At 39.6% G+C, this 19,013-nt stretch overlaps 1 protein-coding gene across 1 annotated transcript in view; it reads left to right on the top strand.

The window, feature by feature from the left end:
• Window positions 1-3,385: 3,385 nt before the first annotated feature.
• Il1rapl2 (interleukin 1 receptor accessory protein-like 2) overlaps window positions 3,386-19,013 on the top strand; it is a 1,160,877-nt gene continuing 1,145,249 nt past the window's right edge. Inside the window, exon 1 of the mRNA XM_005412011.2 lies at window positions 3,386-3,579. The gene's annotated coding sequence lies outside the window, so the exon portion shown is untranslated. The remainder of the gene's footprint in view (window positions 3,580-19,013) is intronic.

Here is a 19,013-nt window from a genome sequence, read left to right on the forward strand (position 1 = left end):
CATAATTTAATGATTATACTTGTTCATGAAATAGATCGGGCCTAATTACCTTAAAAATATGACAATGACCTTGTTCTTAAGTACTTATTGTGGGACATGAGCTTATTATTACCTTGTTTGGTAATGAAAGCACTGCCCTCATTTTTTTCCCCTATGTACAATTAAAGAATTGTCTTGAAAATGCTTCTTAAGTGTGTATACACCTTAATGTGTATATAAAATTACCTGAGGGTCTTGTTAAAGTGCAGATCATGATTTGTTAGGCCTGTGTGTTGGGCCTGAGAGTCTGCATTTTAATAAGCATATAGATCATGTTTCAAGGCTGTTCCACTGATTTAACTTTGGGGAACAGAGTACTAAGCAATGAAGTCTTACCAGGTTGTTTTCTGAAAGGGTACTAGTTCCTCTTCCTTTTTTGGCATTGTATACCCTTTTATATTCCCACATCCTCATTTCCTTTGAGATCACAACATTCAACCATATGCCAGAGTAGTAGGATTGTTCATACAAGCAGCTCTTTTTGATGGGAACCAAGAGCTGCTCTCTCATCCAGAGAAAAACCATTGGTCTGCCATGGTGCTTTAAAGCCCCAATTTTGGAAAGTTTTCTTAAAGTCTCTGGTACAGGGTGATGTTACCTTGGACAGAAAGGTTAGCCAGATTAGTTAGGTATTAATCAGTCTGGAATACCAGCTATTGTTAGCAGAGAAAGTCCTGAAAGGAATGTAGGTACAAAGGAGGGTAAATTTGAATGGGGTACAAGCACAAAAAATGATATATAAAGAAGCTGAATATTATAATGAAGTTAAATCAAATTGCATAAATAAAGATAATGAAAGGAGGTATCAATGGGAGAGGACTAGGTTTTTAAATTTTGTTTTGTTTTTTAAATATGTGCATTGGCAATTGACACTTTGCCTGTGGATATTATGGCTAGCAAAACCTTGGAATTAGGTCCCTTCACCCTGACTTTTGGCTTCTAAAATTTCTAATATAAGTGGAGGGTTTTGTGCTTTGGCCAGATGGCCTCACTCATGACAGCCCACCTGCTCAGCTAAGTCTCAAGTGTATGAAGGCTGGTGCCATGTTCAAGGACAGATTGAATACACCAGTGAGCCAACCAGGAAGATAAAGACTTGAGGAGATGGTGTTTTTCTGAGCATTACACCCCATTCTGTTGCCATTACCAGGTTGTTGGAAATGTGTAGCACTGAGGGCCAGCAAGGGTATTAGAGGCATAAGGGAGGAGGAATGTTTGGGTAGTAGTGGCAGCTGGAAGTGCTGATGAGGGTTGCACATGGCAAGGCAACAGGTAGAGGGAAGCTTGCACCAACTGTATAGCAAGGGGAAGATCGTATGGCAGTCCCCTATGATTTTATCTAAAAAGAACTATTAAAACAAAAACTGCAGACACATATTCCTTGTTCACAATATAGCCTGCTTGCACATACAAAACAAAAACCAGAGGATGTAGCAGTATTGCTGACCTTTCCTTTCACATCAGACCTCTCTAGATTTCTGGTTTTAACTCCAATTATAGAAGGAATTTTTCTTGATGGGAGGTGAGGTTTTGTGGAATTTAATGGGTAGGATGGTCCGTACAGAAAACAATCCATAAACTTGGCAAGAGAGGTGTGAGTGAGAGAATAACTTAATCGTGCACAGGCTCCAGTCTTCAAAGCGGTGTGGACTGTGAATGGAAGTGAAGGGGTCAAGAAGCAGATTGTAAAGGCATAGGTCTGCACTATGTGCCGTATCCCTCTCCGCTTTGCTAGCCCTGTAGCTCATGGAGAACGCTGGGGTAGCCTTGGGAAAACAGCTGGAGAAATCTCAGAGAAAGAAAAATTAGGGGCCCAGTGTAGCAGCAAATGCTGGCACACAGTACCCAACTGACCCATTAGATAAGCAATCCTGTTAAATGTGTTAATCGGCCCAATGCCCAAGAGCCCAGGGGAACATTCTGGAAGGTACCTGGGGTGGAAATGGGAGTGTTCATTGCTGCGATCTAGACCCTGAAGGGTCCTGGGTCATAGTCCCTTACTCCTGTTCCTCTTAAATAGAGGAGTTTGGCTGCAGGATATCAGAGAGCAGGCTGGCAAGCCTCAGGCATACAGAAATGGTCACTGCTTTCTAGCAATGAGCGATTCCCCCCCTACACACACACACACAACACACACCAAGATCCCAGGACCTTCTCTGCCTGCCCTTTGACTGGCAGAACTGTAAACCTTGGAGATTTAAAAATATTTTACATGGAGGAGTGGAAAAGAGGAGCTCTCCTGTTACTGAGGAGCTCACATTATAAGTAAAAAATGTGTGGCTTGTACTTTGAAAACATTAAGTTTTGGCCTGCGAGGAACTAAGTAGGTGAACTAGACACCTGTTCAGCGGCTGAAACTGAGGGCTAGGAAAACTGAAAAAGTGCTTTAGTGGTTTTTCACACCTATGTGCACTCAGTTGAATTCTCGCGTCAGCCCTGCATCCCAGCCTACTCTGGTATGGACGCTAGACGGCGCTGCCGGGTCGTGCTTCCCTTCTCCGGGGAAAGGTAAGAGAGGCGCGTTTTTAAACCAGGGAATGAGAGACTTGGGGTTGGCAGCTTTTCCCACTCTCCTTACTCTGTCCTTTCCCCTAGAGCTCCCAAATCCAAAGGGGTGTGGAAGAGGAGGAGGAGCAGAAGCAGTCCTTGTCCATGATGCACCAGAGCTGTTCTAATTCCCACCTACCCCCCTTGCAATCAGTCAGCCAGGAGGCACCAAACTGTTAGAGACGAAGACGCAGCCTTTGGTGACTTCCACTACCTTCTCATCCCCTACTCCAGACGTATTTTGGAGATGGAAGCATCCTTGGCAGTATGTGGGGCGAGCTTGGAGCTCACTTCTCCGGAGTCGCTCGCTCTTTGGAGCTAGGGCGAGTGAGTTTTTGCGCACCGGCTGGAGAGTTCCCGGGAAACGCTGGAGCAGCGCAGGAGGGAGGAGGGTAGGCAGAGTTCGCAACTGGCGCCTGCGCTGCGTTTGGGTGAGCTGGTGGGTCTGCTGCCTTCTGGAGTGTCCTCGCCTCACAAGGGGCGCAAAGGCCGCGGGCTGAGGCGCTCACATTACTGCGTGCACTGCTTGGCTAGGCAAGGTGCAGCTGGAACAAGGCTCCTCCAAAGCGAAGTTGCGCAAAAGGAAGAGGCTGGGAGGCCCTAGGAGAGTCTAGTCACTAAGTAGAGGCAGCACCTGCTATTCTAACTAAAGGGCAGAATGATTTAGGAACTCTCCTTAGTCGCTCTCTCTGGAGCTCCCCCCAGAGTCCACAGAAGCTCCGTGGAACTCTAGAAATCTGCCATAAGCGGACAGAAGTTTCCTGGTATCCTCCCTGGCTAGCAGTGGGAGGTGAGAAACAGGCTAAGCTGTTCTGTCCGCTGCTTGGGAAAACACTGTCTTCCTCCAGCCTTGTTTGTCATTGGGCAGTCTCTGACCGCCGGCCAAGTCCTAGCCTGAGCGCTCCTGGAAACCCGGCTGGCCATCTCGCCTCGGACATGGAATTACGCACCTGAGACCTGCAGGACGTTTGCCGGTTGTTTTACAAGATTCAGGTAACGCCCGCTTACAGAACCGGAGAGTTGGTTCCCTGGGCCTGGGGGAGAACGCACTGGGCTCTTAGGTGAAAGCAGGGAAAAGGCAGGCCACAGCCAACAGAGGCTCTAGATATCCTGTAGCCTGTAGCCGTAGTCCCCACTCCAGGAAACTTGCTGGTTTGCTTTCTCCCCATTTAGCTCTCTCAGAAAGTTTAGGGACGGAGCTCCCAAGGCTAGAGGCTCTTTTCCTGGTAGGAGTCTGCTTGATTGCTCTGGTAGGGCAGAGCAGGTGCTTTGCATTCCCGGGGCGGGATCTTTGTGGTCTCTGTAGCTAACCTAGGTTTTGCAGCCTTCAAAACAATTTCCTGCTAGGCACTTCTGACTCCCTATCTTTCTACCAGCGGTCAGGAGAGTGCTCCGCGGGGATGGGGTTCAAGGCAGCTCCAGACTGGAGCAGCAAAGGGTTACCCAGCATGTGCTCCTGCTCCTGGGGATTCCCACGGAGTACCAGATGGAGTAGAGCGCGGGTGATTTGGAACAATCTCTATTTTTCTGCCATAAAAGCATTAAGGGGCAGGTCTGCTGAGCCCAAGACAACCCTATCCCGTGCAAAAATCCCCGCTGCCCCTTGTGTGGATTTTCCAGGTTGAATGAATCTTTGTTCACTGTCACTCAGAGGACCAACCAGTGTCGGGTTGTGCCTCACACTCGTTAAGAAAACCCAGAAAGGGAGGGTAGGAACAGTCACCTGCAAGTGTCTTGCCTCACTGTAGGTCCTGGAGTGGAGCAACCAGTTTGATTTGTCACGATTAGTTGAGAAAAATCCTTTGGCAGGAGGACTGGGAAAAGAAATTGTATGTTATGAATCCGTAACATAGTTCTGTTCCACCGGTTTCTCCTGGTCCCTGCAGCCAGCCTTTCTTAATTTCTCTGACCCAGGAACTTTGAGGGAGACATTAGTAAAAGAGTATATAAGGTCTCCATCCACTGCCCACAGGAGTTGCTAGTGGGCAGAAGTAGTGGAAAACAACTTCTCTGCTGAATGCTACTCTGCAGCCCGCCATTGGTATTTTTGTTGTTGTTTAGAGGGGGAATCTATTTAAGAATATCTTGTCCCTGAGTGGGGAAGTAGCACCTGCCCACCCATACGTTCAATCTCATCTTGTGTAAACTTTGGAAAACATACTTTTTCTTGGCTGGGGGAACCAGATTGTAGATTATTAAACAAGTGGTGCAGCCAGAGTCCTGAAGGAAAGGAGGGAGCAAAGAAGGGATATGAGGTACTGGGCATCTTACAGCTAGGGCAGATGATAACAATTGTGGGGAGGGCTCCTAGGAAGAAAGGAATTACTGTCCAGGACATGTATGAAGAGTTCTGATGGGGGTCATTTAACTACTGATAGTCCCACTCCAGTCTACCTTATAGCAAGGATTATTTCTGAGGATTTGAGGATAGTTTTGATCATTTAATGGTGAGCCACTGAGCTCTTTGTCTGTAGGTGGAGGGTATTTGGCTTCCACCCTGTCTTGGGGCTGAGGACATATTTTTAGTGCTCCCTTCTTTCCCAGAGAGGAGTTGGGTAATTACCTTGGAACCTAGGGAGAGTGGAATTCCCAGGTATCTCTGAGCATGGGCTTCCTTGGAAGAACCTACTTTCATCCCTTTTATCCCTTTCTACTTATTTCTTCTGCAGAGCAAACTGTGCTATAGGACCAGTATTGTCACACCTGTCAGTTCTGTTGCAGTGGCTTCAGCTCTGGGCTTCCTGTTCACTGTGTGAGAACTCCAGTCTCCAAGCTGCCCTGGGCTAAACAGCCTGCAATTACCCACTGTGGATGCAGGTGATTTAAATAGAAAGTATTTAACTGTGGGTAAAAGCTTGCAGCACCAGAGGCTCCTGGATCACTCACGCTAGCCCCAGCAGATTGGAAGGAGGGGCAAGCTATAGCCATAACTGCCTAGGTAACAGCAAGCCGTGGGTGCTTCTGTTTAATAAACCAATGCCAGGCCTTCAGAGGACTAGGGTTAAGATTTAAAACCAGTTTTGCAGTATAGCTGCTCTTTTTGTATTTTGAGCTACCTTAACTCATGTTGAGCAATGGGCCCTTTGTATTTTCTGCAGTGCTATCACTAGGTCAGCAGTGTACAGAGGCTAAAAATGAAGGTCAGGTGTGCCGGATTATGGGGTGCCCCCCGACTGTGGGTTTTACAGGTAAAATCAAGTCTGAATCTTTATTTACAAAATAGTTTCCTTAGAAAAAATTCTTAAATTCATAGCACCTTCTTGTTTACCAATAACCAGCAACAGAGTCCATGGACACATATGCTGCTTATCAGGGTGAACTGGCCATGCGCCTACCTAGGGAACAGTCGAGATTACTCACCTGGAACGGAGGTCCACAGATGCAGAATCCCTGATGTTTTATTTGTCTCAAGGAAGACATGCCCTAAAGAACCTGACCATATACAAAGATGAAATATGAAGTGACAGTCGCAGTTTTGCTTAAAACAAACTTCGTACAATTTGTCTTATATAATTCAGTGAATTGGCTTATTGAAAAACATTTGCTATTTGGGAAGAAAGGGAAAAACCTGGGAAGGTAAAATGATTCAAAATGGTGCTTAAAATGATTGTATACTTTGATAAAAACAGAATTTTGTGTTCACACCTGCTCCTTAAAGGAAGTCATCATCACTATATGCTCTGTGGTGGTTTGAGGGGATTCTGTTGTAGCCATATGTGACTAGTGATTATCAAATTGGAAAATGCAACTATGGAGCATTCCCTTCACCGGAGAAATTTCTACTGGCAGCATTACTGTACAGCAAGAATTCTCAACATCTGTTTCCACCAGAAACATGTTCACAGAGGCAAACGCTTTCATGGGTTTATGTCGTCATTTAAAGTTCCCAGTGCCACAGTGCTGCCACTTCCCTCCCTTCTCAGAAAATAATCAGTTAATAACATTATGGGAATCACCTTGTCTGTATTTGGGAGAAAATTAGATATTCACATCACTGCAGACACAAAAATAATTCCAGATGAAATTACGAAGAAAAATATAAGTAACTTGTCCTACCACATATAAAATGGCCTGGAAACTATAATAAATAAAATACTGTGATATTTTTATAGGAGCAGACAGGTTCATACAACAGTGTCCAAAGAAGTAGTCACGTATACTATGGATTTTTAACAAGTGATAAAGAAGCATCTAAAATCCATGAGTTAGAGGGAAAGACAGAGCTTTTAATTAACGTGGTTAAGACAACAGGGTTAAACATTGAGGGGACTTACTAAAGCTACTATATCTCTATGCACTGTTTAAAGTTAATTCCAGCTGAACCAAAGATTAAAATATAAAAAATTGAAAAATAATAGATATTAAAAATAGTTTGTTTTTTAAAACCATTTTTATAATTTTACAGATGGGAAGGCTTTTGCAATCATTGCATAAATACTGAGTTAAAATGTTAATAAATTTAACCATCAGAAATCTGTGTGGCAAAACTACAATCAAGATTAAAAGGACAAACTAGGAAAATGTGACATATAACAGTGGTTAGATGCTTTTAATATGAAAAGAACTTCTACACATCAATTAAAAATAAATCCTTTAACAGAAAAGCAGAGAAAATTCATGAACAGAATATTCACAAAAGAAGGAATACCAAACTCACTTTACAAATAAAAACTAATAGTTTTCACATATCAGAGGAGGAAGGTTTAAAAAAGTAACAAAAAGTACTGTCACACCTATGGGGATATGGATGATGTCATACACCATTTACTTTGGTCCAATTACAGAGGTTCGGTTGAAAATCTGTATAAAAATGTAAGATAGTTTCTATGGTCTAACAATTTTATTAGGAACTTATTCTAAAGATAGATGTAGTTAGTGAAAGATGCATAGACAAAAATGATCAGTTATGTTTAGCTTGTAGTAACAAAGCTTTGAAAACAATCTAAATAGCTGTAGTAGTGAATAGACTATGTCAATTGGAATGTACCAATTCATTTAATTACTTTGTACACATTAAAGATAATGTAAAACTGCCTTTTTGATACAGAAATATATCCATAAACACAATGTAGTGGACCAGCTAGGTTGGAAAGCAGCATAATTCAATTTCTATAATTATCTATGCATTTCTATACATCTATTTGTACAAATAAACTGACAAAATATGTAGAAAAAATTCACCAAAATATTAATTATAGGTCAAGGGGTTTATATTTTCTTTTAAGAAATCTGTGTTTTTAATCATCCTTTGCATAATAACTGCAAATATGAACTTAAGCACTCTAGTCTTTTATACTGAGGTAAACGTTTACACATTATATCACACATGTTTTTATTTTGGGGGATTTAATTGTTTCATCATTTTTAGTCTCAGTGTTTGTCTTCAACCTGAGGAATAGCTGACAAATATTTTTTCCCATTCTGTTATCTCTTCACTTTGCTGGTTGTTTCTTTTGCTATGCAGAAGCTTTTTAATTTGATATGATCCTATTTGTTGATTCTTGGAACTATTTCCTGTGCAACTGGGGTTCTGTTTAGAAAGTCCTAGCCTATGCCTATGACTTCGTGAGTTTTATATAATTTGTCTTCCAACAAATTAAGTGTTTCTGCTTTAACATTTAGTTCTTGGATCCATTAGTTTAGAACATGGTGGAAGATCCGTGTCTAGATTCAATCTTCTGCATATGGATAACCAGTTTTCTCCCAACACTATCTTTCCTCCAGCGTATATTTTTGGCCTCTTCATCAAAGATCAAAAAGTTGAATGTGCTTCAGATTAGTTCTTCATCGTCTATTCTGTTCCATCCATCATCATGTTTGTTTTTGTTCCAGTACCATACCATTTTTAATCACTGTAGCTCTGTAATGCGATGCCTCTCTCTTTGCTCTTGATGCTCAGGATTGCTTATATTATTCTGTTTCTTCTCATTTTATATAAATTTTAGAATGGTTTACTCCAGTTCTATGAAGAATGCTGTTGTAATTTTGATTTGGACTGCATTAAATCTCTTTATCAATTTTGGAAGTATGTTTATTTTGACTATATTGGTTCTGCCTATTCAGTAACGGAGAATTCTTTCCATTTTCTGATGTCCTCTTCAATTTCCTTTATCAGAGTGCTGTAGTTTTCATTGTGGAGGTCTTTCACTTCCACAGGTAGGTTAATTCTTAAGTAGTTAATTTTTTGGTGCTATCATGACTAATATTTTTCCTAATTTCTTATTCAGTGTATTCATTAATAGTGTGCAGGGATGCTGTTGATTTTTGTGTGTTGATTTTGTATCTTGCTACATTACTGAATTTGGTTATTAATTCTGAGACTTTTGGTAGAATTTTGGGGGCTCTTCTATGTAGTGGACCATGTAATTTGCAAATAATTATGATTTGACTTCATTCCAGTGAGACATCCATATCTGTATTTATAGTAGCACAATTTCTAATAGCTAAATCTTTGAAGCACCCTATCTGACCATCAATCAATAAATGGATAGAAAATGTGATATTTACATTCAATGGGGGGCTGGGCATTTAGCTCAGCGGCAAAGCGCCTTCCTGGCAAGCACAAGGTCGTCAGTTCGATTCCTGGTACGGGAAGAAAAACAAAAAAACCCATACATTCAATAGCATACTACTTTTCCATAAAGAAAATCTTGAGTCATTTGTAGGAAATTGGATGCACTGTGAAACCATAACGTTACATGAAATAAATCAGACACACAAGCTTAAATATTGTACATTTTCTCTTATATGAGAAACTCAAAGTATAAATAGAGAAGAAAATAAAAGATAGGTAATAGGAAGTGGGGAGGTAGATCTTTCTCAAAGGGGAAGGAGACCAAGAGACGTAGGGGAGGGAATGCAGATGATAAAATGAATAAGGATGCGTTATGTACATGTACCAACGCCACAGAAGGAAAGGAAACATTAGGAATTGCAAATGGAGAAAAGCGGGAGGGTAATCAAGAAATGGAGGCGGGAGGGAGGGAAAAGAAAGGGGATGACAAAAGGAATTGAGATGTCGTATGTACATGTACTAATTCCCTGCAAAGAATGCAAACATTATGGACTATAAACGTGTACTAATAAAAAAGAATAAAAATGCAAATATATTAATAACATGATATGTACTAATCACAAAACCAAAGTGTTATTTAGAGGTGGTAATTACAGTCTGCTCCCACAACCATAACTGAATTTCAAATCAAAGGGATAATGGAATAACACTTCTTAAACTTTTGTTTTGGAACTTAAGATGTAGTTATTGCCAAGTTGGGCCTAGTTACTGTGTTATAATATTGTTTTTCTTCCTTATCCAGCCTAAACTTTGCAATATGATCCTCTTATTAATATATTCATCAAAATGTAGAGTCATTATTTTGTTAGCAAACCTGTCTAGAATGTCCTTATCCTTAGTACAATCTAATGACTATTTTCTCTGTTCCAAAATACATATGGCTGAACTCCTCTAATGAAGGTCATACTTATGTTAGGACCAGTGCCTGATGTGCAACTTGATCTTGGGCCTGCTGCTATGGTAGGAAGACTTTTTCATACCTTCAGCTTTCTTTCCCATCTGTTCCTCATTGTCGATATTTCAAACATTCACTATACATCTCTGGCTCCATTCTTCCACTGAAGCAGATGCCCTTACCTTTTACTTCACTGTTAGGCTTCACTTTCTAGCTCTGTTCATTCTCTTGCTCTCCCCTATTTCCCCATATCCCTTCTCTCTCCCCTCGCATATTTTCCTAATTCCCCAGTGTTTTTTCCATAGTGATTAATTCCACTAGATCCTGTGTTCAGGAATTTCTCCAGTTATCAACATAATTTCTCCAGTTCTCCAGTTATCAACATAAGCAGAGAGATTAACGTTAGACAGTAAGAAAAATTGTCCCTCACTTATCCAAAGAGAAAAAGGAATATAAGTGTATGTGTGTGTGTAGGCATATGTCATAGATTTAGTGGAAAGAGTTTTGGGAAACCTTCATCTAATTTCTGTTTTCTCTGTGAATTAGCAGGCAGTGTCATTTGGTGAGCATGAATTGGAAAATATTTGGGAAAGAAATGTGAAGTAGTCAACAGGAACATTGAGCCTTGGAGGAACGAGGCCATTCCTAAACAAAAGAATATCCAGGCAGCATTGAAAGTTCAAGTGATTATAGAGATCATGAACTTGTAAGTGTAGTGTTTTCAAGTTGTGGTCAGGTGTGAGATTAGAGGCAGTGAACAGTTGAATTGATCTAGGGCTGAGTTTTGCTCACAAAGATTCAGTGCAAGTTAAAGATAGAACAGGTTAAAGAAGTGATGGGACATAAATTAGAACTGCATAGGAAAGGAAGCATCAGGGACTAACAGGTAAAGTGTATCAGTTAGGTTTCACTAGAGCAATAGATTTTATATGATGATTTCATACGGGATTTTCTAGTTAGGCTTATAGTGGCTACTTGCAGGCCTGGATGGAAGAATGCAAAATGGTCACCTGTGCGCTGGAAAGCTGGAGGATTCAGTGGAAAGTCAGGCGCCTGCAGCTCATTGCAGAATCTGGTGTGAGTTTCTGTTAGAAGACCGATAATAGGAAGCAGGGAGATAGATCTTTTGCAAATGGGAAGAGAACCAAGAGATGAATGGAATAGGAGGTGATGGGAAGGGGATGTAAATAGAATTAAGATGTGTCATGGTACATGTACCAACTCCCCACAATGAATATAATCTTTATGTACTACAAACATATACTAATACAAAAAGCCAAAGTTTTCTTTGCCAAAATTCTGCACTGGAAGACTAGACTGTGCTGGACGACCGAAGTCCCTCCAAGGAAGAAAAGTGGTAGCTTCCTTTCTTTCTCCCCTTTTCATTCTTCCAGACTACAAGCCAATTGGTTGGTTCTACCCACATTCAGGATGGGTTTTCCCTCATCAGTTTGCAGCCTATGTGCCAGTCATCCACAGACACACCCACAGCTTTACTAGTTTGCGAGGTGCTTCATCTCAAGTCAACTTGATATATCATAATTAGCAATCACAATGCACCCCTGTCAACTTGACAAACAAATATGTCTCCTTAGACCATATTTAATCTTCAAATACAATAACAAGTCCATAATTATACCTAACATGATTCAACTGTCCTAGGTACAAATGGAGATGCCCTAAATATCTCCCCAGAATAAAAGGAAAATATTTTCTTTGAGTAATGCTTACTCTCCTCTTAATAGTCCATAATTTAAACATTATAATATATTTAATAATACTTAATAAACCATATTACATCTATCAACATTGTTAGAAAGAAAGAAAACAAAGTTACTGGCTTAATAGGTGTGTATATATGCACAAGCATGTTTGTAAAATAGGAAAGAAGTACTTGTAACAATTAGAATCCTTGTTTTTGTACCTTGTCACAGTAGTAACTGGTATTTCTAACTACATACCATTTTTATACTACCAATTCTGTGTTCTCTTGGCCTTCAGCAAGTACTTCAGCATATTTTGGTTCCTTACCTGGCAGGGTGACCATATCTTTGCTCATGACGTATTTGGAGTATTTGTCTTCTTGACTGGATTGGGCTGCTGTAGTTTCTCACTGATATTAATATAGGGCACACTAATATTATGAAGCACCCTAAGGGGTCTTCTCCAGTCCAAATATAGTCTTCCTTTCCTCCATTGTGGAGTAATAGTCCAATTTCCCCTTAGTAATCTGACTCAGTCACTACTGCCAGCACCATAACTCCCTTTGAACTTGTTTATTCAAATGCATGAGGAGCCCAAAAGGACCAGGGGAAACCTTACTTTCCACTTCAATGGAATTGTTGTGCTTCCTGGTACAAGTCATCATCCATGTGGTACTGAGACTTTTAGTTCAGCAGCGCATAAGGTCCTGGGAATGGGAAGTAAAAATCTTGGTAATGAGTCATTGGGGTAATGGAATATAGGTATGAAGCAAACACAAGGATGGTAAGAGTCTGTATGAAGAGAACATAATAGGATGATGAGGCAAGCTAACAGTAGCTTGGGCTCATTAGGAGCAGGGAATCTAAGAATTGTAGCCATGCAGGGGCCAGGTCCCATGCATAGAAGATGTTTGGGTATAATAGCAGCCTAGGCAAGGTTGGCAATTGACCCCCTGCTAGGGAAATGAACAAGTCTTTTAAGAATATTTGTTACTCATTTCTCACTGTCATAAACGGCAGGATTAAATACAAAAAAGGGAAAAGATTAGAAAGGACTCTGCTATTGAATTAGAAATACCAGAAGAAGGAATGGAGCATCTGTGTATATTTGGTATATATAGTGGCACTTATTTTATACAAGGATAGAAAAAATTCTGGAGAGATTGTTCCTAAATTGATATATTTTGTGATGACCAGAAGAAAAAAGGAGACATGACTGATTGTTCTTTACTTATCATTTTGTTAATTACAAAAATCACTACTTTTGTAGTTAAAAAAAGGAAAAATATTAAATGGCTTCCTGGATTTTTTTCTCTACTCTAAGACAATAGGTTTATAATGAATCTATCTGTTTGGTAGGCATAATAACTTCCATCTAGAACAATTTCCACTCCTTTTTGGTCATGGCTGTAGCTCACCTACTTTAAAATTTCCCTCTGATAGAAAACTTAACAAAAGTATTTTCTAAAAGAAAAAAATTTGGCTCCTTTAAATAGATCACTGTGGGTGTGCAGAGTAGTTTTCAGGACCTTGGGTAGGAAATGTCACTATACAGTTTCTTTAGTCACCAAGAGCCCACGGTTAAAGAATATTTTCCATTTAGGAGCTTTTTTTAACATTTGGGTCAGGAACCACAGAGATCACCCTCCTGGATCTAGTATTCTTTTCTTGGGCCTTATATTTGTTACTTTATGCTTTTAGTAAAAACTTCTGAAAAAAAAAAAAGGTCTATTAGTCATTTAGTTCACACAGAACCAAGCTTTAAAAAAATCACTATTTTATTGAGCACTTATGGTGTGTCAGACACTGATACATATAGATCTAATCTGATACAGTTCCTCAACTCTCTGCTACTGTTTCCGCCTGTGCTGTAATCTTGACTATGGCACTTCACTATGATAGTCCTAAACTTCCTCTATAGAGTGGGGAGCTTGGACTAAACCAATGATTTTCAAACTTCAGCAGGTGTTTGAATTACCTGGGGTGCTTTTTGCAAAGGCAGTTTCCTGTAGCCTCACAACAAGACTTATTGATTCAGGTTGTCTTGAAAGGGGAGGCCTGAGCCAGTTAGGCATTTTAAGCCAGCTCTTCTGGTGCTTCTGATATAGGTAAGTGTTGAACTGCACTTTTTGAGAGACTTTGGACTCTGGTCTTCTCCATCTCTAACATTCCATGATATGATATCCACATGGCATCAGTATGGATGTGATTGACAAAAAAGCAGAATTAAAGGAATGATTTATCTCATTAGTTGATCAAGGTAGCAAATATTTATCAAGCACCTACTCTATAACTATTACAGGACTACCATCCAGTTTTTCTATATATGTTTCATTGATTTTGATGGTGAGGAATGCTCACCTGCTTATGAAGGGTAGTATCTTTTAATATCTGGGTCAGTGCAGTTTTTACCTTCTTTTCTTTATACTGGAATGAAAATCACGTCATGGGAACTGACACTGTTTCTCTCTTTCAGAATGCATGAACTTTTCTGAAAGAGACGTCTCTTTTTCATTTCTGTTCCCACCGATAAGTATAGTATATGGCATATATTGAGCTGTTAATGGATGTTTGTTTAATTAAAGAATGTCCTCTGTGGTCTATCTCTTGGGGACCTACAGTGATCCTACCTAGCATTCTTCCTGCAAATAAGATTCTATTCTCAATTTTCTGTCCCCAGTATTCACCTGAAGTGAATATGCAGATTCAGTTCCTTGCTACATAGACACAGATATACACCATCTGAGTTTTCAAACACCAAAGCAATAATCACATGCCAAAACCTATTAATTAATAGTAGGTCTATAAACATGTGAAGAGATTAGGAGAGTATATGAAAGTATATTCACACACACACACAGATCCTTACAGATTATGGACTGAAATTTATTGTAATGCCTTTGAGTTTCAACTCTCCCATCATTTTCGTTAGTCTTCACAGTAAAAACTATTTGAGGGACTCCACATAGCAGTAAAAAAAAAATTGGCCACGCCACAGAGTGTGCTGAACATTTCTAAATGGCTTAGTATCTTCTTAATAAAGACCATAATTTGAACCTTTGGCTCCTTTGGCTCCTCAAAATTCAAAGTAAAATCACATGTCTTGAGACTAATTGGAAATTAAAGCTCAGTGTCCGATTGCTTTGTTTGGGAGAGCATGTATAAGTTTTTGCTGATATGTAGAGATGCATAATTTAAGTACTTTTACGTTTGTGCAGCACTTTAAAATTTTTATGGCATCTACATATCAAATATTTCATTAGAGTCTCAGAATAGTCTTTTGAGATAGGGAACCATGGTGCTCAAAAGCAAGTAATTGTTTAACTGCCCCCGTCTTCCCCTGTTTGGGAAAGGTCAATGGTAGAATCAGGGTGTTACTGCAGAGTGACAAAGATAGAAAATATTATTGAAAATCACGGTAGTGCTCATGGTTAGCAGGTAAGGATTAGGACCTGGAGGGCCTTGACTTGGGATCCTAAGCACAGACTTCTCTTCCTCCACTACCTTTTATCCCCATCAGTAGACATAAAATTTGCTGGCCTAACAATCTTACTTTTATGTTGCCCTCCATGGTTTCAGGTTGCCTAAGGTACCATATTGATTAAGCTACATCCTGAAGAACTAAATATGTATAGAATATAATTTGACTCCCCTACTGGACACAAAACTATAAGTTAATGGATGTCTCTTGTTGATATCATAGACTGTGCAGACCTGAAGCACAACTGTAATATTCTTTGCAGGACCATGTATTTTACTATAACATGAATAGCAGTTGAAAGGTAAAGCTATGACAGAACACCGATTTTTTTGTAGGAGGTGGCATAGTAGGAGAAAGACGACAGTGAGGGGGTCTGAAATAAGATTTGGAGGCAGAAAATAAAATGGACCAGTGGCAGGATGACCTTTCACTATGGAGGTCACAGTGGAGTTAATTAATATATCAATCCTAGACATAGTTGTAGGTGATATAAATATGTTTCGTTTCATTTTCCTACTGGTGTTTATTGGCTCTAAGTACCATAGGGAGTGCTCACTTTGGCAGTGTGTATACTAAGTACCATAGGAAATAGCTGAAATGGTGGCGGCAGAGTAGAGCCAGGTAATTTTGGTAGATTAATTGGAGTCATGCCCATCAGAGGGCATTTATAAATACTTGGGGGAGACTCTGAGAGGAATGGAGTTTGGATGGGCGTGGTGGCGCACGCCTGTAATCCCAGCAGTTGGGAGGCTGAGGCAGGAAGATCGTTGCAAGTTTGAGACCAGCCTGGTCTACAAAGTGAGCTCGCGGCTGACCTGAACTGTATAGCGAGACCCTGTCTTAAAAACAAACAAACAAACAAACAAACAAAAAAACAAAAAAACCCCCCCAAAACAGAGAATAGAGTTTGAAAGAAATATAGTGATCCTCATTTGAGAAAAGTGGCTAAAGTGGATATTAGTATGTATATTTTTTTCTTTGCTTCTTTGACTTCCCCCTTCAAATCTCCACAGTAGATTGTTTTACCTTAAAAAATAGACCCTTCTCCACTCTAAGTTTCAATAAAAGATTCTCAGGACAATAAGTTGAGAGATATTGCTAAAGTTCATTTAAATTCTCATTCTATGTGTCTTTTCCCAGCTCTTAAATAATTGCTATTAAACTAAACTGCTTTTAGGCAGGAATGTGAAATTTCATTTCCTGCAATAGCCAGCTTTCAGAACACAAGCAACTTTTCAGAACACCCACAAACATTTTCTTTGGGCTTTTGAAGTCAAGCATTTTGGTTATCACGTAAGCATTAATTTTTAATGTTTTAATTTGACCAGGAGAATTGTGTTGTTTGTGAGGGGCCCTCTGTTTCTTTTGTAATGGAAAATATCTGGAGTCTGAATCCAAGCTTCTTCCCTTTCTTAATTCTAAAAATAATGTTCCTGTACCTTTTCTTTATTTTGTTTCTTTCTCTTCATTTGTGGGTAAATCATTCTTAGGTTGTTGAAAACAGCTCCCTATCTCTGAACACAATGGACAGAAGGAGAGCATCTTTCTGGGATCTGTAGACCTGAACTTGTAAGAAGATCAAAGTACTTTTAGAATGTAAGGACCCTGAAAAGACCTGGAATAAATTTCTAGGGCAGAGTACTCCATCAGTATCATGCATTATCAGCAGTTATTAGCTCTATGACTCCAGGCAAATCACTTCTATGAGCCTCCCCCAGTTAATATATGTGCACAGTAAGGAAAAATAGTACCCACCTAGAAGGGGTTTTGTGGGGATTAAATGAGGAGATGCATGTAACAAGTTTAGGAGATTAACTGGTTTTCTTATATCACATTAGCTATTTTCTTCAGCTGCCACCACAGATTCTCAGGTCTGTGTTCAGAGAACATTTTAACTTAGTAGGCCTGGGGCTGTAGCTCAGGCATGTGCAGCTAAAAAAGCTCCCTGGGGATACTCTTAGTCATCTCTACCTTATAAAGCATTGCTATAGATAGTTATTCTCAAACTTTAATGTATATTAGAAACACCTAGATGGTGGGAAGGACTTGTTAAAAATGCCAAGCCGTACCCCTGGAAATTGTACGACACTCAGGGGGCCCATGAATGTGCATTTCAGCTGGAACTCCAGGTGATTTCAGGGCACTTGGTCTTTAGAGTACTCTTTGGGAAGCACTGCTATAGAGAAACAACATTGTCACTACTTCTTCTCTGTATTTATCAGGATAATCTTTCAAGAATGTTGAGATGCTTTTGGGCATACATATGTCAGTCGTGGTGGACGTATGTCATACATGCCACAGCAGGCTCTTTGTATCACTGAAAGCTATAAAAGGTTTGCTAACACTGTCATAAGTAATGCTGCTCACTTACTTTCAGTGAGACAAAAAGCATAAGCTATAAAGTATTTTATTAATCATAGTAATGAGTTAACACAGAGATATATCCTCCACTTCCTAACCAAGAGCATGTAATTAGAAAGTGACTGCTATTGTCTGTAACAATAGAACTTAGAAGAGCCAATTTATCATGTGGGAAGGGAACCACTGACAAATGAAATAACACCTTTGACCTTTATGTCAGTACTAATGTACCCTAATCATATTGTTGAATTTACCATCCAATGCCCACAAGAAAACTAGGAAGAAAAAAACCGGATTGCCTGAAGTTTGTACTAGGCATTCATTATGTGACTGGTGCTTAATGAGCCAGGTGAATTTTTTTTTTAGTGGCAAAATGTTTTATTTGATTGCTTTGAAATTCATTTCCATTCTGTCATACCTGAAAACACAAAAATGAGGTCTTTGAGGAATTTTGAATGCTCATTTGTACTTAGCCCGTGCTGCACACCACCTGGCTCTCTCGGAGAAAAGGTACTTTCCTTTCACAGGGATTTTCTAGGTCTCTGTAGATTTTTGAGAACTCACTAACCAGAGTTATACATGGCTTGCAGTGTCTCCCCCACCCTTTTTCCTTCCCTACCTCTTTTACCTCTTCTCTAAGTTTTGACTCCTTTTCAGGTCAGTAGAATCACTGCCAAACTTTCTCATAAGTACGTAAAAAGCAGGAATTTGTGGAGATGTTTTTCCTTTGCCTGCACATTCTTTTGTATAAATTTCTCAGTGTGAGTTTTATAAATCTTCAATATTCTACGATACGTTAGATAGATGGTAGATAAGTAAGTGTGCATTTTGCTGCCATGAATTTGACATATGGATAAAATTAGCATTGCCTCCAATATTTTTAACCAATAATTTATATGATTTTCTTAATGATACTTTCGGAGGAACAATGCATTTGTTTGTTTTAGCAATTGTCAGAAGTTAATGAAGTTATTAAACAAACGTTATTATTTTTACTACAATATATCTCACTTCAGTGTATACCATGAGCCAAATATACCTTTTCTTTTTTTTAACACATATTGATTCGGTTTATTCCCATTCCTCTCCCCTCCCTTCATCTCTAAATCCTCTCTTCCCATTTTCTTTCTTCTTATTGTTATTTTTAGTTCATGTTCACAGCAAATAATGTTTCCTTTCATTGTGAATATTTGGCGTGAGTACTTGACGCATCTTAAAGCTTTTCATTTCCCTTCCCCCACCTCCTCCCTTTGTTCTCCATTCCCAGGATCCCTTCCAATTTCTAAGAGAGCTAAGACTTGTTTTCTTCTACCACTCCTTTGCATTTTGTTAGTTATTTGCTTCATTCAAATGAGAGTTACCATGCAGTATTTATGATTGTGTGTCTGATTCATTTCACTTAACATTATATTT

This window comes from Chinchilla lanigera, unplaced genomic scaffold, assembly GCF_000276665.1.
Source record: "Chinchilla lanigera isolate Chin_1 unplaced genomic scaffold, ChiLan1.0 scaffold00147, whole genome shotgun sequence".
Classification (NCBI taxonomy): Eukaryota; Metazoa; Chordata; class Mammalia; order Rodentia; family Chinchillidae; genus Chinchilla; species Chinchilla lanigera.